Source organism: Pelophylax lessonae (assembly GCF_965119305.1).
Source record: "Pelophylax lessonae genome assembly, chromosome: 1".
Lineage (NCBI taxonomy): Eukaryota > Metazoa > Chordata > Amphibia > Anura > Ranidae > Pelophylax > Pelophylax lessonae.
Window position 1 is genome coordinate 630,524,103 of NC_138768.1, and position 18,008 is coordinate 630,542,110.

The 18,008-nt window shown below is 42.2% G+C and overlaps 1 pseudogene across 1 annotated transcript in view; it reads left to right on the forward strand.

Moving 5' to 3' along the window:
* The first annotated feature begins 810 nt into the window (after positions 1–810).
* Positions 811–18,008, forward strand: part of LOC309548814 — a 40,013-nt pseudogene continuing 22,815 nt past the window's right edge. The window contains exons 1-2 of the transcript in view: positions 811–935; positions 5,166–5,347. The product of the transcript in view is annotated as an uncharacterized misc_RNA (transcript). The remainder of the gene's footprint in view (positions 936–5,165; positions 5,348–18,008) is intronic.

An 18,008-nucleotide genomic window follows, 5' to 3' on the forward strand; every position in this document is an offset into this window, starting at 1 on the left:
CTCAGGTGGAAGAATCTGTCACAACTATTAGTCATGCACTCCACAAATGTGGCCTTTATGGAAGAGTGGCAAGGAATAAGCCATTGTTGAAAGAAAGCCATAAGACGTCCAGTTTGCAGTTTGCGAGAAGCCATGTGGGGGACACAGCAAACATGTGGAAGAAGGTGCTCTGGTGCAATGAGACGAAAAATTTAATTTTTTGGCCTAAAAGCAAAATGCTATGTATAACGGAAAACTAAAAATGCACATCACCCTAAACACACAAGTCCCACTGTGAAACATAGTGGTGGCAGCATCATGTTGTAGGGATGCTTTTCTTTAGTAGGGATAGGGAAGCTGGTCAGAGTTGATGGGAAGAAGGATGGAGCCAAATACAGGGCAATCTTAAAAGAAAAGAAAACCTGTTAGAGTCTGCAAAAAACTTGAGACTGGGTCAGAGGTTCACCTTGCAGAAGAACAACAACCCTTAACATAAAGCCAGAGCTACAATTGAATGGTTTATATCAAAGCATATTCATGTGTTAGAATGGCCCAGTCAAAGTCCAGACCTAAATCCAATTGAGAATCTGTGACAAGACTTGAATATTGCTGTTCACAGACACTCTCCATCCAATCAGACAGAGCTTGAGCTATTTTGTAAAGAATGGGAAACAATTTCACTCTCTAGATGTGCAAAGCTGATAGAAACATCCCCAAAAAGACTTGCAGCTGTAATTGCAGCGAAAGGTGGTTCCATAAAGAATGGACTCACATTATGATGGTAAAAACACGCATATCTGTGTATAACATCTGGCTTTTCTAACCAGCAAGATGGCCGCCGCATCCCGGCATACAGTAACGTCACACGTCTCCAACTCCTTCCTACGTGTTTCATCTTTAAATTACATCGTTGTCATGATGTTGTTGACCAACAATACTGTGCTAGCAGCTAAACTGTGGGTATCGTGTATTATTTTATTGTTTTCTACCTATTGCAGCAGATTAGTGTTTGTTTCTTATTTGTATTACATTTTCAGACAAAAACTGTACTGATTAAACAAAAATCGTACGATCTGCTATTGTGCAAGATACATTATTTTCTCCGTCCACACTTGCATCAGTCACTGTAAAGCAGACACAGTCCTTTTGTACAGCGTGATGCATCTCTACTCCTCTAACTCTCTTGCACATTTCTTGAGAGAACAGATTATAGTCCCCAAAAAAGTCCATCTGTTGCCGCTGGCAACCATCACTGTGAACTTGACTCCTCATCCCACTCTCCCTAACTCCTGTAGAGCAGGCCTCATTCTCCTCTCTGGCACTCCAGCGCATTTCTTGAGAAAGGATGATGTTCTCTTGCAAAATTTCTCTGCTGTTGCCATTAGCAACAATTTGGTAACCCAAGGCGATATCCTGGACGGGCCCCCAAATTTAGCACTGCCTCCTAGAGGACTGCTGGTGATTTACACTTTTGGATTCCCCTGGGTTACCCATAGCAACTGCATGCAGAATTCTTAGCACTTTACGTTCTTGGGTCAGTCAATGATCGGTTTAGGGTAGATGTTTTTGTTGTTTTTATTTTATATTGGGATGGGAGAAGGGATGAGTGGAATACTCCAACCTTGAACTATTTACAGTTTCCGAGTACTTCTAAATTGAGGATGCGGCAAGGCCGCTACTTCATCCTGCCACTTGAATGAAGCTGAGATAAATGTTCCTGTTTGTATTTCTCTTCGGGGTACTCCCCCAGTACCCCCTTTCACTATACCGGCTGACACCTGTCCACTGACTACACTCTCCGGAGTGGTCCCCTTCCTGGGCAGACCCCTGGGCAAGATCCTCTGTATTTACGGTACTGCTTTCCAGATTCTCGCAGTGCCCCAACTCCTCCAGTCAGCTCTCCTGGACCTCTGGGTTCAGCTCCACACTGTATGTTCCCCAGGCCGACTGCCTGTGACCATCACCAACTGCTGCAGAAGAGGAGGCAGCCGCTACCCTTCTTCTGGGATTCTGCTTCACAGAGACAGAGACAGAGGAGAGCACTCTCCAAGCACAGAGACAGAGCACAACACTCTCCAAGCACAGAGACAGAGCACAGCACTCTCCAAGCACAGACACAGAGCAGAGCACTCTCAAAGCACAGAGACAGAGTACAACACTCTCCAAGCACAGAGAGAGAGCACAACACTCTCCAAGCACAGAGACAGAGCACAGCACTCTCCAAGCACAGAGACAGAGCACAACACTCTCCAAGCACAGAGACAGAGCACAGCACTCTCCAAGCACAGAGACAGATCAGAGCACTCTCCAAGCACAGACACAGAGCAGAGCACTCTCCAAGCACAGAGACAGAGTACGACACTCTCCAAGCACAGAGAGAGAGAGCACAGCACTCTCCAAGCACAGAGAGAGAGAGCACAGCACTCTCCAAGCACAGAGACAGAGGAGAGCACTCTCCAAGCACAGCGAGAGAGAGCACAACACTCTCCAAGCACAGAGAGATCACAGCACTCTCCAAGCACAGAGAGAGAGCACAGCACTCTCCAAGCACAGAGACAGAGCACAGCACTATTCAAGCACAGAGGCAGAGCACAGCACTCTCCAAGCACAGAGGCAGAGCACAGCACTCTCCAAGCACAGAGACAGAGCACAGTGCTCTCCATGCACAGAGATAGAGCACAGCGCTCTCCAAGCCCAGAGACAGAGCACAGCGCTCTCCAAACACAGAGGCCTCACCTAGAGCCCCGGGGCTTGTACTAATTGGAAGGCCCAGCTCCCAATCACCAGAAGGCTGACGTAGCCTCTGATTGGCTATCACAGTTAGCAGTCACTGTACAGCCTGCCCCTGTTTTTTTTTTTTTCTCTCCTCTTGATTGGCAAAAATGACACATTGGGGTTAATTTTTTTAAAACGAAAGAAGAGCGCAAAATCTGGTGCAGCTGTGCATGGTATCTAATCCGCTTTTAACTTCAGCTTATTCAATTAAGCTTTGACAAATAAACCTGGAAGCTGGTTGGTTTTAATGCACCAGATTTTGCACACTCCAGCTTGAGAAAATAAACCCCATTGTGTAATTTTTGCCTTGCTAAAGAAGAAAAGTGTAAACAAAAGTGTGTAAATAAATAAAAAAGGTAAAATAGCTGGATAATAGTTTCATCTAGGTCAGTGTCAGCATTAGAGTTATGGTCAGAGGTCATGGTCAGAGTCCAAGGTCAGAACGTTTTATCAGTGTCACTTAATATTCATGTCAGCGTGTTTTAGGTAGGATAAAAAAAAAAAAGCAAAATGTGCACTATTGTTTCTGGGCCCTATTATGGGTGCAAACATATTACTTTTACATATGTGGTCTGACTGCGATCATCAGGAGCAGGAAAATGTATTTTGAGTTGTTATTTAGTGGTTGGTTATAGTAATAGCAAAGAAATGTACAGCTACATTTTAAAATATGATTTTTTTTCTACTATTTTGTGCCAGCTTTTGCTGCATTACCCCTACCCAACCTATGGCCCATTGTCACTGCTGCCTCTGATTGCGAGTCTCACATGATTTTGGAGTGTGAATTTGTGATGCCACTACTGGACTGCTTGCTGGAGAGGAAGTTTTACCTCAAGACCCACACTGCATGCCCCTCCCTGCTTTTAATCTTTCATTCTGTGAATCTGTACCTCCTTCACATATTTTGCTGTTTCTTAAATATTCCCTTACCTGTTATCAGATGGCCAGTCATTAGAGTTGCTCTGCCATCAGGGAGCAAAACCTTGCTCCTCTACCTAGATGGCCACCTCCAGAGAGACACAGTGCAGTTCAGGTGGTCCCCGAGTTACAAACATCTGACTTAAAAACAACCCCTACTTAATAATGGAGGGAGACAATGGGAAGTAAGAGGAAATCTACCCCTAGGAAGAGAAATTCACTCCTGTAAGAGTTATCATAGGAAAAGGAGTCTCCACTGAATCTTTATCACCAATCCTTGTATCCATATCAAACCCAACATTTTCAAAATCCAATTGTCACAGGGACAGAAAGTGAGGTGAAATATCATGAACAGGGGCACGGACAGCAAAGCAAACATTACATGGGTGTTAACCCTTCCCTATGATATCCAAAAAACTTAAAAATATTTTTTTTTTTGGTTGGAGCTACACTTAAAATATTTACCTGTTCTGACTTACAAACAAATTCAACTTAATAACAAACCTACCTATTTTGTTTGTAACCTTTGGACTGCCTGTAAAAAGAATAGTAAGTTTGTAGTAGGGAAAAGATCAACTGCAGGATGCCCACAGAAAACACTAGTGACCTTTTCCTGCCATTTTTGGTCACGACTTCCAGTGTGCAGGTTCTCTTTACCATCATATGTTATGAAACAATAATATCCCATAGATTCACAACATTTTTGATGCTCTGAGTTTAATTTACTAAAGTGTTAAGTGAGATGAAATTAAATGTATTGTAATAAAGTGAACCTAAAAATCTAATCATATATAGCGGAATTTTAAAAAATGGTTCTCTTGTCTATGGATGGACATTGAAAGGAACACAGATTTACTACATTGCACTTCAATTCACATTTTAGTGAATCAAACCCACTATGTTATGTGATTGCAATCTCAAAACATGTAAATGTATATTGTAGGTACATGCTTTGGTGCTGTATAATATACCATGAATTACTATAATGTTTATTGGATTTTTATTGCAATTTACGGTATATATACCTTTTATTCACTTTTTAAAATGTGGCTAACGATACATGTTTAGTTTTTAAAGGCCTGGAAAGTAAGCAAAACCTTTCTAACTTTCAGGTACTTTCCTAATTTTCAGACAAGACAAAAAAGTCACAGTGAAAGAATTGGAAGAAACCTACTGTGGGGAGCATGAAACCATATGTACAGAAAATGCTACTGATGTATGTCTAACAACCGCTACAGAAAAGGCTGATGGAACATATTGCTCTTTCTGCGTTTTGCGGACATGTTTTACCTTTGACAATTGAAAGTAAATACAGATGATCTAAGACCATGCACAGGCACTGGTCACTAATAAAACACAACATAACTGTTTGATAATAAAAACTAAAGTCTATTCTACCTATACTTTGCCTTCAATTGTTCCTTCCTGCCCACTCATCGACATGATATGTTTTATATAGAACCTTTTAATTTTTATTACATACCTTATTTTAGATATCATCACTTGAACTGCTTCTCAGAGTATGCAACTTTAATATATGAGAGGATCCTGCACAACTGTTCGAGACTGAAGGTAAATCTAGAGTCCAGCTTTCATTCGAATGTGCGGCATATAAAACAAGGAGACTGTATAATTGAGGAGACTGATGTAGAACTAATATTAAAAGCTGCATACAGTAAGGACCTTCAATACTGCACCATTTTGGGCACTATAGTTTTTTTGAATATGGCTAGATTTATTTTTTTATTAAAAGGGACACTGTCACAAGGTTCTCATTTATCTAGGTCATGGTATAGCTAGAAGTAGTTAGTTATTGGGAAGTCAGTAAATTTTGAGTAATCTTTTTCACATCCGACCAGTACTGTTTAAGTTTTGGACAAGTCCAAAAAATATGGAGCAGAGTCTCCTATTCCTCATTGCATCTCCAGCAATAATCCGAAGCCTCCGGAAACTATTTGCATAGAACCTACGGAGTGTAGTACCAGTGTGTTAGTAGTTTGTAATTGGTTTCCTGAGCGCGCGTATACATATGGATAACTGCAGAGCAAGATAGATAATGTTCTGCTGTTGGTTAGGTGTGATGTCGGAAGTGTGCTGGGGATCTAAGGTTCGAAGATAATGATGAAGGTGAAATGCTTGCCAAAAATTCAATCCGTACTGGCCGTTCAGATTTGTCAGAGTAGAGACCGAGGGCCAAGCATCAAAACTCAAGAAATGTGAGACTTGAAAACATACTCTGTCAAGAAGACCGCAAAACACACCAGATGCAGTGCCTGGGGGGAAGCTAGGGTTTCCCAATAATGTAGGTTACTAGAAAAGAGCCAGTCAAAACACTTAGGGAACAAAGCCCTACCACAAGCAAATCAAAATTATGGCAAACCTGTATTAGTTAGAGGCAGGCAACATCAGATTAGTGACAAAACTATGGTGGATAAGAAACTTAAATGATAAAGATGCACAGCTTCTCAATAAACATTTCCTTTAGGAGCTTAAGACTCATGATCCCCAGGCTGAGAAGTGATGCTAGATGTAGGACGTCCCCTCGGTGTCCGAGGAGGGAGTCCAGGGCCAGTGGAGGAGGGAGAGTAGTGCCTTGTCGGTCTCAGTAGAGGTTGCAGCCAGTTCGGTACTGGGAGCGCTTCAATCTCTAGAAAAGCAAATAGGTCTGACAGGTTATTGGGGTGGAAAAGTACAAAGGACGCCGGGCCTTTCCGTACTGTCAGCGAGATGGGGAATCCCCAGTGGTATGTGCATCTCAGTTGCCAAAGCCTGTCAAGGAGAGGGTGAAGCAGTGCCCGACGCTGTAATGTAGCCCTGGACATGTCTGGGAGGATTTTAATAGAAGCCCTATCAAAGTCAATTTCACCTACCTCCCATGCTTTTAGCAGGATGTGATCTTTATGGGAGTACCGATGTAGGCAGCATATGACATCTTAAGGTCTATTAGGATCTGCCGAGCGGGGATCGAGGGCCCTGTGTACCCTATTAAATTCCAAGTTCTGGAGAGGTATGGAGGTAGCAAGCGTCTGGCATATCGTCAGGACGGTAGGTTGTAGTGACTCCTGTCCTATAGCCTCCGGGAGGCCCCTAAGTTGCGGATTGTTATGGTGGCTCCGATCTTCGAGCTCCTCCAAGTTCAGCTGTAGGTATGTGACATGGGCAACTTGTGATGTCTGGGCTTGTTCTGGCTGTGAGATGTGTTTTTCCAGGGAGGTTAAAGATGTCTCACCCATTGAGATCCTGTCTAAAAGTTGCTGTACTTCAGCATGGACTGCATGCAGGTCCCTTTGGTGTGCCTCTTCCAGGCAGAGTATCAGTGCCTTTATGTTCGTCTTTGCTGGTAGTGCTTGAAGAAGGGCTCTGAGGTCAGGGTCTCCCAGCAGAGAAGAAGGGGTAGCAGATGGTCCTGGAGAGCTCGGTGGGCGAGAGATCAGCAGGGATTCTGAAGCTGCCGAAGAGGCAGGAGAAGGTGAGGTAGAATGGGTTGCGCCACATGTCTACACTGTACGGGCCCAGGATGTAGAGGAATGGGAACCGGAGAAGTACTGCTGGATCTCGAACCGGGGAGAGGCTCTGTAAAGACTTTTCACCTTCCTCCGTTTTGCAGCGCTCATACTAAGAGGTATAGCTGCATAGAAAAAGGTGATATATTGAGCAGATGGCTGGAGCTCAAGCAATACGTGTCTCTACTTTAAATTACTATTTGCTACATCTAGAGGAATCATTTTTAGACTCTGTTTCACTAAAACAGATGAATATTTAATTTTCTATTGAGGTAAATACGCAATATTATATTAGCTTACAACTCAAACCACAGGTGAACCTCCTGACCTCCTTTCACATTATTTCCAAGGTATAATTTTCTGTTCTGTTTGAAAAACCAAGTTGTTTACACAACTCAGTAGCACAAGTTTAAATCTACACACACTAAGGTCTCGTATTCTTCCCCTTCTTTGTGCCTATTCTGTTCAGACGGGGTCATATAATTAGTTTTAATAAGCAAGAAATAATCTGAAGGTTAACAGCAGTTTGGTTCTCAGCCAAATAATTGGAAAACATACCCTTCGAACTCCACTGAAGTATAAGTCGAACCCCACTGAAGTCCATTAAATACCATACTTTGGGAAGGAAATAACCTGCATGCATAGTAGCATACCTGTATGATGTACTATAGAGAAGAAACATTTTGACAAAATAAAAAAATTTCAGCTTAATGACATTTCCCAGTCACTTTGTTTTATTTGTAAACAAAGCTACTGGGGATGCTCCTCAAAATCAATACCAGACTCTTATTCTGGATGAGGGTCTGATATGGATTGTAAGGGCTTGCCGCACACAGACAAAATATTTCCCCCAGAAAAGCCCATACCAGACCCTTATCCCTAATGAGGGCATGATATAAATTTAAAGGGTGAGCCCCCTGCAAAAAATGGCATGGGGTTCATCCAAAAGCCACACTTTGTTTAAAAGATTTCCCCTTACTCACTGTTCCAGAGGAAAACCTTTTCACCAGGCTGCAAGTGAAGGGATCAGCAACATAGAAAGAAGTAAAAGTACAGAGCAGGAAAAACTGCTCAGCAGTGCATAACCCCAGAGGAATTGTTAAAAAGCCAACAGCAAAGTCTGTATAAAATGTTTTGTATAAAATGTAAAGATGTTAAAACAGGCTACATAACATCTCATCAATTCCTGTCAACTGCAAATCCCAAGTGTGTATAGAATTAGAATGTGCCAAGTGTGATGGCGATGATCTTATTGGTATGAATAAAAAGGGTCCGAAAGGAAATGTATGTGTGGCAATGTAGCAAATCATAAAAGATAATTGCAGAAGTTACAAAGTAAAAAACTGAAAAGAGAAATGATTGACGGAGATGCAGCCACAGAAGCCATTGGCTCTGACTACTGTCAATCACAGCCAGTAGGGTGGGAGTGGGGGCTGAGCCGTGCTCTCTGGACGCAGAGAGCTGGTTTTGGGAGCGAGCATGCATGAGAGCTTTCTTTGGAGTTTTTTTAACAGCCCCCACACCACGTGCATACAAATGCAAATGTGCATGTCGTGTGTGGAAGTTATCATTATGCATGCTGGAGTGAAAGCAATAATTCTAGGTCTATCATTCACTGTTACATTGAAATTAATGATCTGTAAAGGCTGTTGAAAGAGAAGTTCGGGAATAGAAAAAAATAAAACAATCATACTTACCTAGATGGTTGTAGCACCAATTTCAGCTGCAGCTGTTCCTTTACCAGCTCTGCACTGAGAACTGAGCAATCAAAGACCATTGATCGCTCAGTTTTTAGAATTCAGTCTGCAGAAAGCCAGTGATGGGTCAGTCACTGGCTCTGTGCTCGGCCCCTCCAGTGCTCACTGGAGTGTTGGGCTGTGGAGGGGGCAGCAGCGACTGGCTCAGTCTCCCAGCGGCATGCTAAGAGGCTGATCCAGCTCCCGGCCCAGGCATCTGGGTGGATCCGACTGCAAAGTCAGGATCTTTCAAGAGCCTAGACTGGCCGAATGACGTCAGCTGACGGCGGACTTTAGCACACTGCCGGCTGAATACGGGCCACATGAGTGCAGAACTAAGTGCACTCCTGTGATCCATAGGATAATTAGAGCCGTAATAGCTTTGGCCATTTTTCTCATCTTTCTCCTTTAAAGTGTAGCATATGGACAATTTTAGGTACTGTAATGTTTCACAAGGGTGGGCACTTTTGAGGCTTTATATCTATTTGCTTGATGCAAATGTTACATAAAAGGTCTCAACTTTCACACAGGCGGACCGTTCAGATCCGCCTGTTTTTTTTTTGGCGGATCTGAACGGTCCCCCCATGCATCTCTATGGGGGATCGGATGTCAGCGGAGACATGTCCGCTGACATCCGATCCGATCCGTCAAATCTGGACGGATGGAAACCCTATTTTCCATCCGTCCAGCGGATCGGATAGAGTGGGATCGGATGAGAACGGACCGACGGTCCGTTCCCATCCGATTTCCCCCGTAGAGATGCATGGGGAACTGACAGCTGTGTCTCGGCACACAGAGCGGAGACACAGCAGTCATCCTCCTGCTCAGCGGAATCCGTCCGACGGTGTGATAGTGTGAAAGGGGCCTAAATCTTTAAACTTCCCCCATTGATTGCAGCAAATGCAGCTTGCATGGTTTCTGGACTTCATATCTACCTCTTGCCTTATTACACGGTACTGCCTTTTTGCTGAATATGATGGCTTGGTGAAAGCACTTCCTGACTCCATGAAATCACACATTGGTCAATAGACAGATAGGGGTTGATTTACTCAAAGCAAATACACTGTTTACCTTGCTAGTGAAGTTGAACTCTGCAATTGAATTTTCCCCAATGCTCACAGAATGTGTTGAAGCCTTACTTTGCAAATAATATCCAATGATGTGTAGGGGGAAAAAAATGCATTTTGCTTGCACATGATTGGATGTTGGAAGTCGGAAGAGCTTCACCTCATTCACTAATCCCTTGGGATAATTCCCTTTCAGAGTACAACTGCACAAAGTAAACAGTCTATGTGCCTTTAGTTAATCAACCCCATAGTCTCTCTTATTTAGGGCCCGTAGTCAATTGATAATGTAGCATTTAAAAAGTGCAGCATTTAATGAATCTGCAATGAAAGAATGGGTGCATATAACTGTGATAATTAAAATTAAAAACATCAATTGGTGAAGAAAACACGTCGGCGGTGGCTTTGAGGTGACGTCATCACGTATGAAGAGCCACGAACAAGTGTTTGAAAGCCATCAGCTTGCTGGAACAACTTACCATTTGTGCCTGATTTTGACCTTTATAAGGTACAGTAATTGTAGCCATCTACAAACCCAATTCCAAAAAAGTTGGGACGCTGTACAAATTGTGAGTAAAAAAGGAATGGACTAATTTACAAATCTCATAAACTTATATTTTATTCACAATATAATATAGATAACATATCAAATGTTGAAAGTGAGACATTTTGAAATGTCATGCCAAATTTTGGCTCATTTTGGATTTCATGAGAGCTACACATTCCAAAAAAGTTGGAACAGGTAGCAATAAGAGGCCAAAAAAGTTAAATGTACATATAAGGAACAGCTGGAGGACCAATTTGCAACTTATTCGGTCAATTGGCAACATGATTGGGTATAAAAAGAGCCTCTCAGAGTGGCAGTGTCTCTCAGAAGTCAAGATGGGCAGAGGATCACCAAATCCCCCAATGCTGCGGCGAAAAATAGTGGAGCAATATCAGAAAGGGGTTTGAAGTTATCATCATCTACAGTGCATAATATCATCCAAAGATTCAGAGAATCTGGAACAATCTCTGTGTGTAAGGGTCAAGGCCTAAAAACCATATTGGATGCCCATGATCTTCGGGAACTTAGGCGGCACTGCAATACATACAGGAATGCTACTGTAATGGAAATCACAACATGGGCTCAGGAATACTTCCAGAAAACATGGTCGGTGAACACAATCCACCGTGCCATTCGACGTTGCCAGCTAAAACTCTATAGGCCAAAAAAGAAGCCAAATTGAAACATGATCCAGAAGCACAGGCGTTTTCTCTGGGCCAAGGCTCATTTACAATGGACTGTGGCAAAGTGGAAACCTGTTCTGTGGTCAGACGAATCAATATTTGAAATTCTTTTTGGAAAACTGGGACGCCATATCATCCGGACTAAAGAAGACAAGGACAACCCAAGGACAACCCAGCGCTCAGTTCAGAAGCCTGCATCTCTTATGGTATGGGGTTGCATGAGTGCGTGTGGCTTGGGCAGCTTACACATCTGGAAAGGCACCATCAATGCTGAAATGTATATCCAAGTTCTAGAACAACATATGCTCCCATCCAGACGTCGTCTTTTTCAATGAAGGCCTTGCATTTTCCAACATGACAATGCCAGACCACATACTGCATCAATTACAACATCATGGCTGCGTAGAAGAAGGATCCGGGTACTGAAATGGCCAGCCTGCAGTCCAGATCTTTCACCCATAGAAAAATTTGGCGCATCATAAAGAGGAAGATGCCACAAAGAAGACCTAAGACAGTTGAGCAACTAAAAACCTGTATTAGACAAGAATGGGACAACATTCCTATTCCTAAACTCGGGCAACTTGTCTCCTCAGTCCCCAGACGTTTGCAGACTGTTATAAAATGAAGAGGGGATGCCACACAGTAGTAAACATGGCCTTGTCCCAACTTTTTTGAGATGTGTTGATGCCATAAAATTTAAAATCAATTTATTTTTCCCTTAAAATGATACATTTTCTCAATTTAAACATTTGATATGTCATCTATGTTGTATTCTGAATAAAATATTGAAATGTGAAACTTTCACATCATTGCATTCTGTTTTTATTCACAATTTGTAGTGCAAGGGCCTGCCAGATTACATACAAATTGAAAGTGTTTAGGTTTGACCTCATAGTATATGGTTTTGGTAAGTCTAAAGGAAAAAGTATTCAGAAAATCTTATAGTGTGTATGGCCCATAAGTCTTCCACCTGTGATGACCATCTTTATTCACCTGCTTGCTTGAGCGCATTGGACCATTATAAGTTATGGTCCTGCTGATCCAGTAAGAGGCGTGTGTTGGAGGGTGTCTGAGGTGGCGATCCCCTCTTTGGTCTCCAATTGCACTGCGCTTTCTTGGAAGAATTGATGCACTATTGTTTGGACGATTTTATTCATACTATATTGATTTTTATGCAATATTTTTATTGCACTATTTGATATGTACAATCCATGTGTTATTTATGTGCTGCTTTTATGTAATTTAGCGCTGCTTTGCTTTGCTTTGTATTTATTTCTGTTTGATTGGTATCACAGTTTTAAAGTGGCTGCTTTTGTATTTTCACTGAGCACGGATTTATTTTGTTTTAGTGGAGAACTAAAACTCCTCCTACAAGCTTTAACCAGTGCTTGGCTGGACACTAATAGAAGTCACAAGACTGCTATATACTGCTGATGAGAAAAGGTATTTAGCAATTTATAGTTACTAAATTAATTGCATTTCTATGTTCTGTGTACTGTGGGAGACCAGATATAGTGAATGCAGGGTCCTGGGTTTAGTAATACGTTATGTAACACTTACAGGTTTTGTCCCTCTTTCCCCTCTGTGACTGGACAGTGAAAAAAAAAGCAGCAAACTAATGAGTTAATCTCTGTCACTATGCTCTCTCCTCCAATCAGCATGCTTTTTGGTATCATATGAGAACTGCCGCCTATTTGATTGGCTCCTTGTACTGTTTCTCCCTCTTGCAGAGTGAGGTCTGCTGTACATGGACTGCAAGAAGCTGATACCAAGACAAAGTCAGGTACCCACACTGCTTGCATTAAAAAAAAAAAAATATGAATTATCAGAAATGATTGATTACAGAGCTGCATTTATTTGTATGTTTATACGTGCCTGGGGTTCAACTTTAAATTTACTTCTGTATGGGGTATGGGTCAATACTCAATTTTTGGATAATTTCCATGTTGCCTCTTTGGTATTCTATTTATTAATTATAATAGTTTTGTTTCAACATGATTAATCTGATCTTTTTTTAGTTTAATTACAGTAGATTTGTCTTTCATAGTATTATCTATCACAAGCACATTGTTAGAAATGTACCAAACATTTTCATCCTTTACCCAGAAGATGGCGTTGTTGTTCAGTACTGTTCATGATTCAATTCACATTTTACTTTGTGAAATTCATTTATGTGAAAGCTGAACATCAAACAGAAAGCTAAATATGCAGATAAAATACATACATGAGAGCTGTGTTATCTGCCAAAGGGTCTGTGTTTCTGTCCATCCAGTCCCCAGATTTAAACAGATCTACCACACATCACTGTACTACATGACAGGGGAGTAGGGTAAACCTGCCCCGGTTTGATTTGTGGGGAGTTGGTTGAGTTCTATGTGAGGTGCACAAAACCCAAACCTAAAATCAAACACTATTGAAGTCTATGGGGGACGATTCTTGATACTTCAGTTTGAGCATTTTTAAGGCTAATAGGTGAGGTATTGTCAAAAAAAAAAAAATTGTATGGGGAGCTGGGCACTACCATGGGACACGTTTAACAATGTAAAAAATACCAGTGACATGGCAAAACACCAATCCTTTAAAATACATGCTCAGGGAGGCCTTTAAAGTGGTTAAAAAGTCAAAACATTTTTCCCTAACGCATTCACTGTATTAATGTAAAAATGCAAACACTTACCTGTCACCTCTCTCGATCCAGCACTGTCCTCGCCGGCAGCCCTGCTCTCCTTTCTTCCTCTTCTCAAAGGACACAGAGCAAGCAGCAGGAGCCATTGACTCCTGCTGCTGTCAGTGAAATCCTATAAGGAGAGAGCAAGGGGCGTGGCTGAGCCAGGCTGTGAGTGTCTAGAGATGCACATAGCCCAGCTCACGAGTGCAGCTGCATGTGTGCCCCCATAGCACACAGCTTGCTATGGGGGCACATGCAGGAGAGGAGGAGGGGACAGCGCCAGTGGGGGACTCGAGAAGAGGAGGTAAGGGAGCCTCCCTGTGCAATACTGCTGCACAGAGCAGGTAAGTATAAACCTCTGTTTTATTTTAAAGCAAAAACATTTATGACTTTAAAATCATTTTAGACTGTATGTGGTGTTACTTGATATGTGTTGATTTTAATTTTTAGGGCTCCTGCAATCGGGCATAATAAAATAGTGATAACAAGTCAGACCATTGTTCGGCGCCAAAATCATGAATAAAATGTAAACAACTGTAGCTGCCCATTTAAGTGAAAAAAATCCACCTTGCAATAGTAAATCATAAAAGCAATAGTAAATCATAAAAAGTGTGGCACTTACATACCTTATAAGTGAATAATATATACCTCTATACCATAAGAATTTAAATATACACCAACTGTAAAGAACAAGAGAATATATAAAAAGTCCAATGTGATATTGTTCTCAACACCAAAAACAATTCTACAGTGACTCTTCTATGAATCCATATCTTCACCACTTGTGCCCAACAAAATGGTGAATGCACACTCACCAGAGATGTTTGATCCCTTTTTACAGGTAGGTCAAATTGCGCTTTTGCCCTCAGAGGCTCTTAGCACCTTGGAATTAGACCTCAAAATCCTCCTCCAATTTGGGTGATAGTACCTGATATGATATGATGACCAAGCGCTTTAACCACTTGGTGCCCACGCTATAGTCTGAAAGATGGCTACAGAGTGGGCTTAAATTGCTGGGAGGGTGTACATGGACATCCCCCCCGTTCTCACGCTGCCCTTTACCACATGATCAGCTGTCAGCCAATGACAGCTGATCATATAATGTAAACAAAAATGTAAAGCTGATAAAAGGGACATTGGTCCCACACAGTGACCACCAGTGCTGCTAACCAGTTCCCACCAGTGTTCCTAACCAGCACCCACCAGTGCCACCTACCAGTGCCCATCAGTAATGCTAACCAGTGCTCACCAGTGCCACCTACTAGTGCCTGCCAGTGCCACATATTAATGCCCAATCAGTGTTGCCAATCAGTGCCCATTGGTGCCTCATTACCAGTGTCACCTATCAGTGCTACCTACCAGTGCTTATCAGTGGCCATCAGGGACACCTGTCTGTGCACTTCAGTGCCGCCTATTAGTGCCCTATAGTGCCGCCTACCAGTGCCCATCAGTACCACCTATCAGTGCCCATCAGTGCCATCTATCAGTGCAGCCTTAAGAGTGCCTCTTGATCAGTGCCCACCAGTGCCATCGCATCAGTGCCACCTATCAGTGCCACCTTATCAGTGCCACCTATCAGTGCAGCCTCATCAGCACACACCAATGAAGCAGAAAAATTACCTGTTTGCAAAATGTTATAACAAACTATAAAAACTGTTTATTTTTTCACAATTTTTTTATTGTTTTAGCAAAAAATAAAAAACCCAGTGGTGATTAAATAGCAACAAAAGAAAGCTTTATTTGTTAGTAAAAAAATGATAACAATTTCATATGGGTACAGTGCTGCATGACCACGCAATTGTCATTCAAAAGTGAGACAGCGCTGATAGCTGAAAATTGGCCTGGGCAGGAAGAGGGTATATGTGCCCAGTAAGCAAGTGGTTTAAATCTCATTGTGTAATATTTAATAAAAAGTTGTGAATCAATAAAACATCAATGGCTACACTCATTTGTATGGGTGCCTCAAACCTGCACCAGTATGTACAGCGTGTGTGGGTATAACTCCGCTCCGCCGTGCCTGTCAAAAGCCAGCATGTGTTTTAAGTCTCGCTGTCAGCTCTCAGCCCGGATGTGATGTCATACAGGACCCAGAAGTAGTGGGCCTATGCTTCTACGTACCTTTTTACCAAGGATGGCGTCTTCAGGAAGTCCTGAAGATCCACAGCAGATCTACAAGCTATTGAAATGTTTAATTAAAAAAAAAAAAATAAATACATAAATAATAAAGAAAAAGCCCTCAACTTGTTAGAAATTGACCAGTGGCACAACAGTTGCATAATAAAATATTTTGTGAGCTTTTTTTTGCAGTGATGCACTGCTAAACCACAACCACACATTCCCCAAACCCCATTACCTTCCTGCCTCTATCCCCAAATATTCCCTAAATGTTCAAAACACTGGCTTTCGGTATTTATTAGGTAGAACTTCTACTGGTCTAGTACCAGGACAGTACATAAGCATTTGAATAGCAGCTTGGTTAGGATACAAGATTAGAGGCAGTGACAAAGTAGGTTTTATCATGAAAGAAACATTTGAGTATAATTTTTGAGTGACAATAGACAAAAAATATTGTAAAGTGGATGCACAGTGCAATTCAATGGCAGGGGGTAAACAGAGTCCCACTTTGTCCACAATTTTTGCGCTGCGGCCCCTTCCATATAATCTAATAGAAATTTGTGCCAGAGTGGCAGATTTGTTTGTTTTTACTTATGTTATTTAAAAACAAAATGTACATGTATTTATAGATTCATATGTTTTATTTTATTTTTTTGGTATTGGTGCAGTCAGTGGTTGGATTGCATTCACTCTGCTTTGCCAGCATAGTCTCATTTACCAGATATACAGTATATACAGTATCTCACAAAAGTGAGTACACCTCTCACATTTTTGTGATTATTTTATTATATCTTTTCATGTAAAAACACTGAAGAAATGACACTTTGCTACAATGTAAAGTAGTGAGTGTATAGCTTGTATAACAGTGTAAATTTGCTGTCCCCTCAAAATAACTCAACACACAGCCATTAATCTCTAAGCAGCTGGGTGAGTACACCCCTAAGTGAAAATGTGCAAATCGGGCCCAATTAGCCATTTTCCCTCCCCGATGTCATGTGACTCGTTAGTGTTACAAGGTCTCAGGTGTGAATGGGGAGCAAATGTGTTAAATTTGGAGTTATCGCTCTCACTCTCTCAAATTGGTCACTGAAAGTTCAACATGGTACCTCATGGCAAAAAACTCCCTGAGGATCTATAAAAAAAAGAATTGTTTTTCTACATAAAGATGGCCTAGGCTATAAGAAGATTGCCAAGACCCTGAAACTAAGCTGCAGTACGGTGACCAAGAGGTTTAATAGGACAGGTTACACTCAGAACAGGCCTAGCCATGGTCAACCAAAGAAGTTGAGTGCACGTGCTCAGCGTCATATCCAGAGGTTGTCTTTGGGAAATATGAGTGCTGCCAGCATTGCTTTTGAGGGGGTAGGGGGTCAGCCTGTCAATGCTCAGACCATGCACTGCACACTGCATCAATTTGGTCTGCATGGCTGTCATCCCAGAAGTAATCCCCTCCTAAAGATGATGCCCAAGAAAGCCCACAAACAGTTTGCTTAAGACAAGAAGACTAAGGACATGGATTACTGGAACCGTGTCCTGTGGGCTGCTGAGACCAAGATAACATTTTTTGGTTCAGATGGTGTCAAGCGTGTGTGGCAGCAACCAGACGAGGAGTACAAATTCAAGTGTGTCTTGCCTACAGTCAAGCATGGTGGTGGGAGTGCCTTGGTCTGGGGCTGCATGAGTGCTGCTGGCACTGGGGAGCTACAGTTCATTGAGGGAACCATGAATGCCAACATGTACTGTGACATACTGAAGCAGAGAATGATCCCCTCCCTTCGAAGACTGGGCCACAGGGCAGTATTCCATCATTATACCGAGCCCCAAACACACCTCCAAAACAACCACAGCCTTGCTAAAGAAGCTGAGGGTAAAGGTGATGGACTGGTCAAGCATGTCTCCAGACCTAAACCCTATTGAGCATCTGTGGGGCATCCTCAAACCGAAGGTGGAGGAGCGCAAGGTCTCTAACATTCACCAGCTCCGTGATGTCGTCATGGAGGAATGGAAGAGGAGTCCAGTG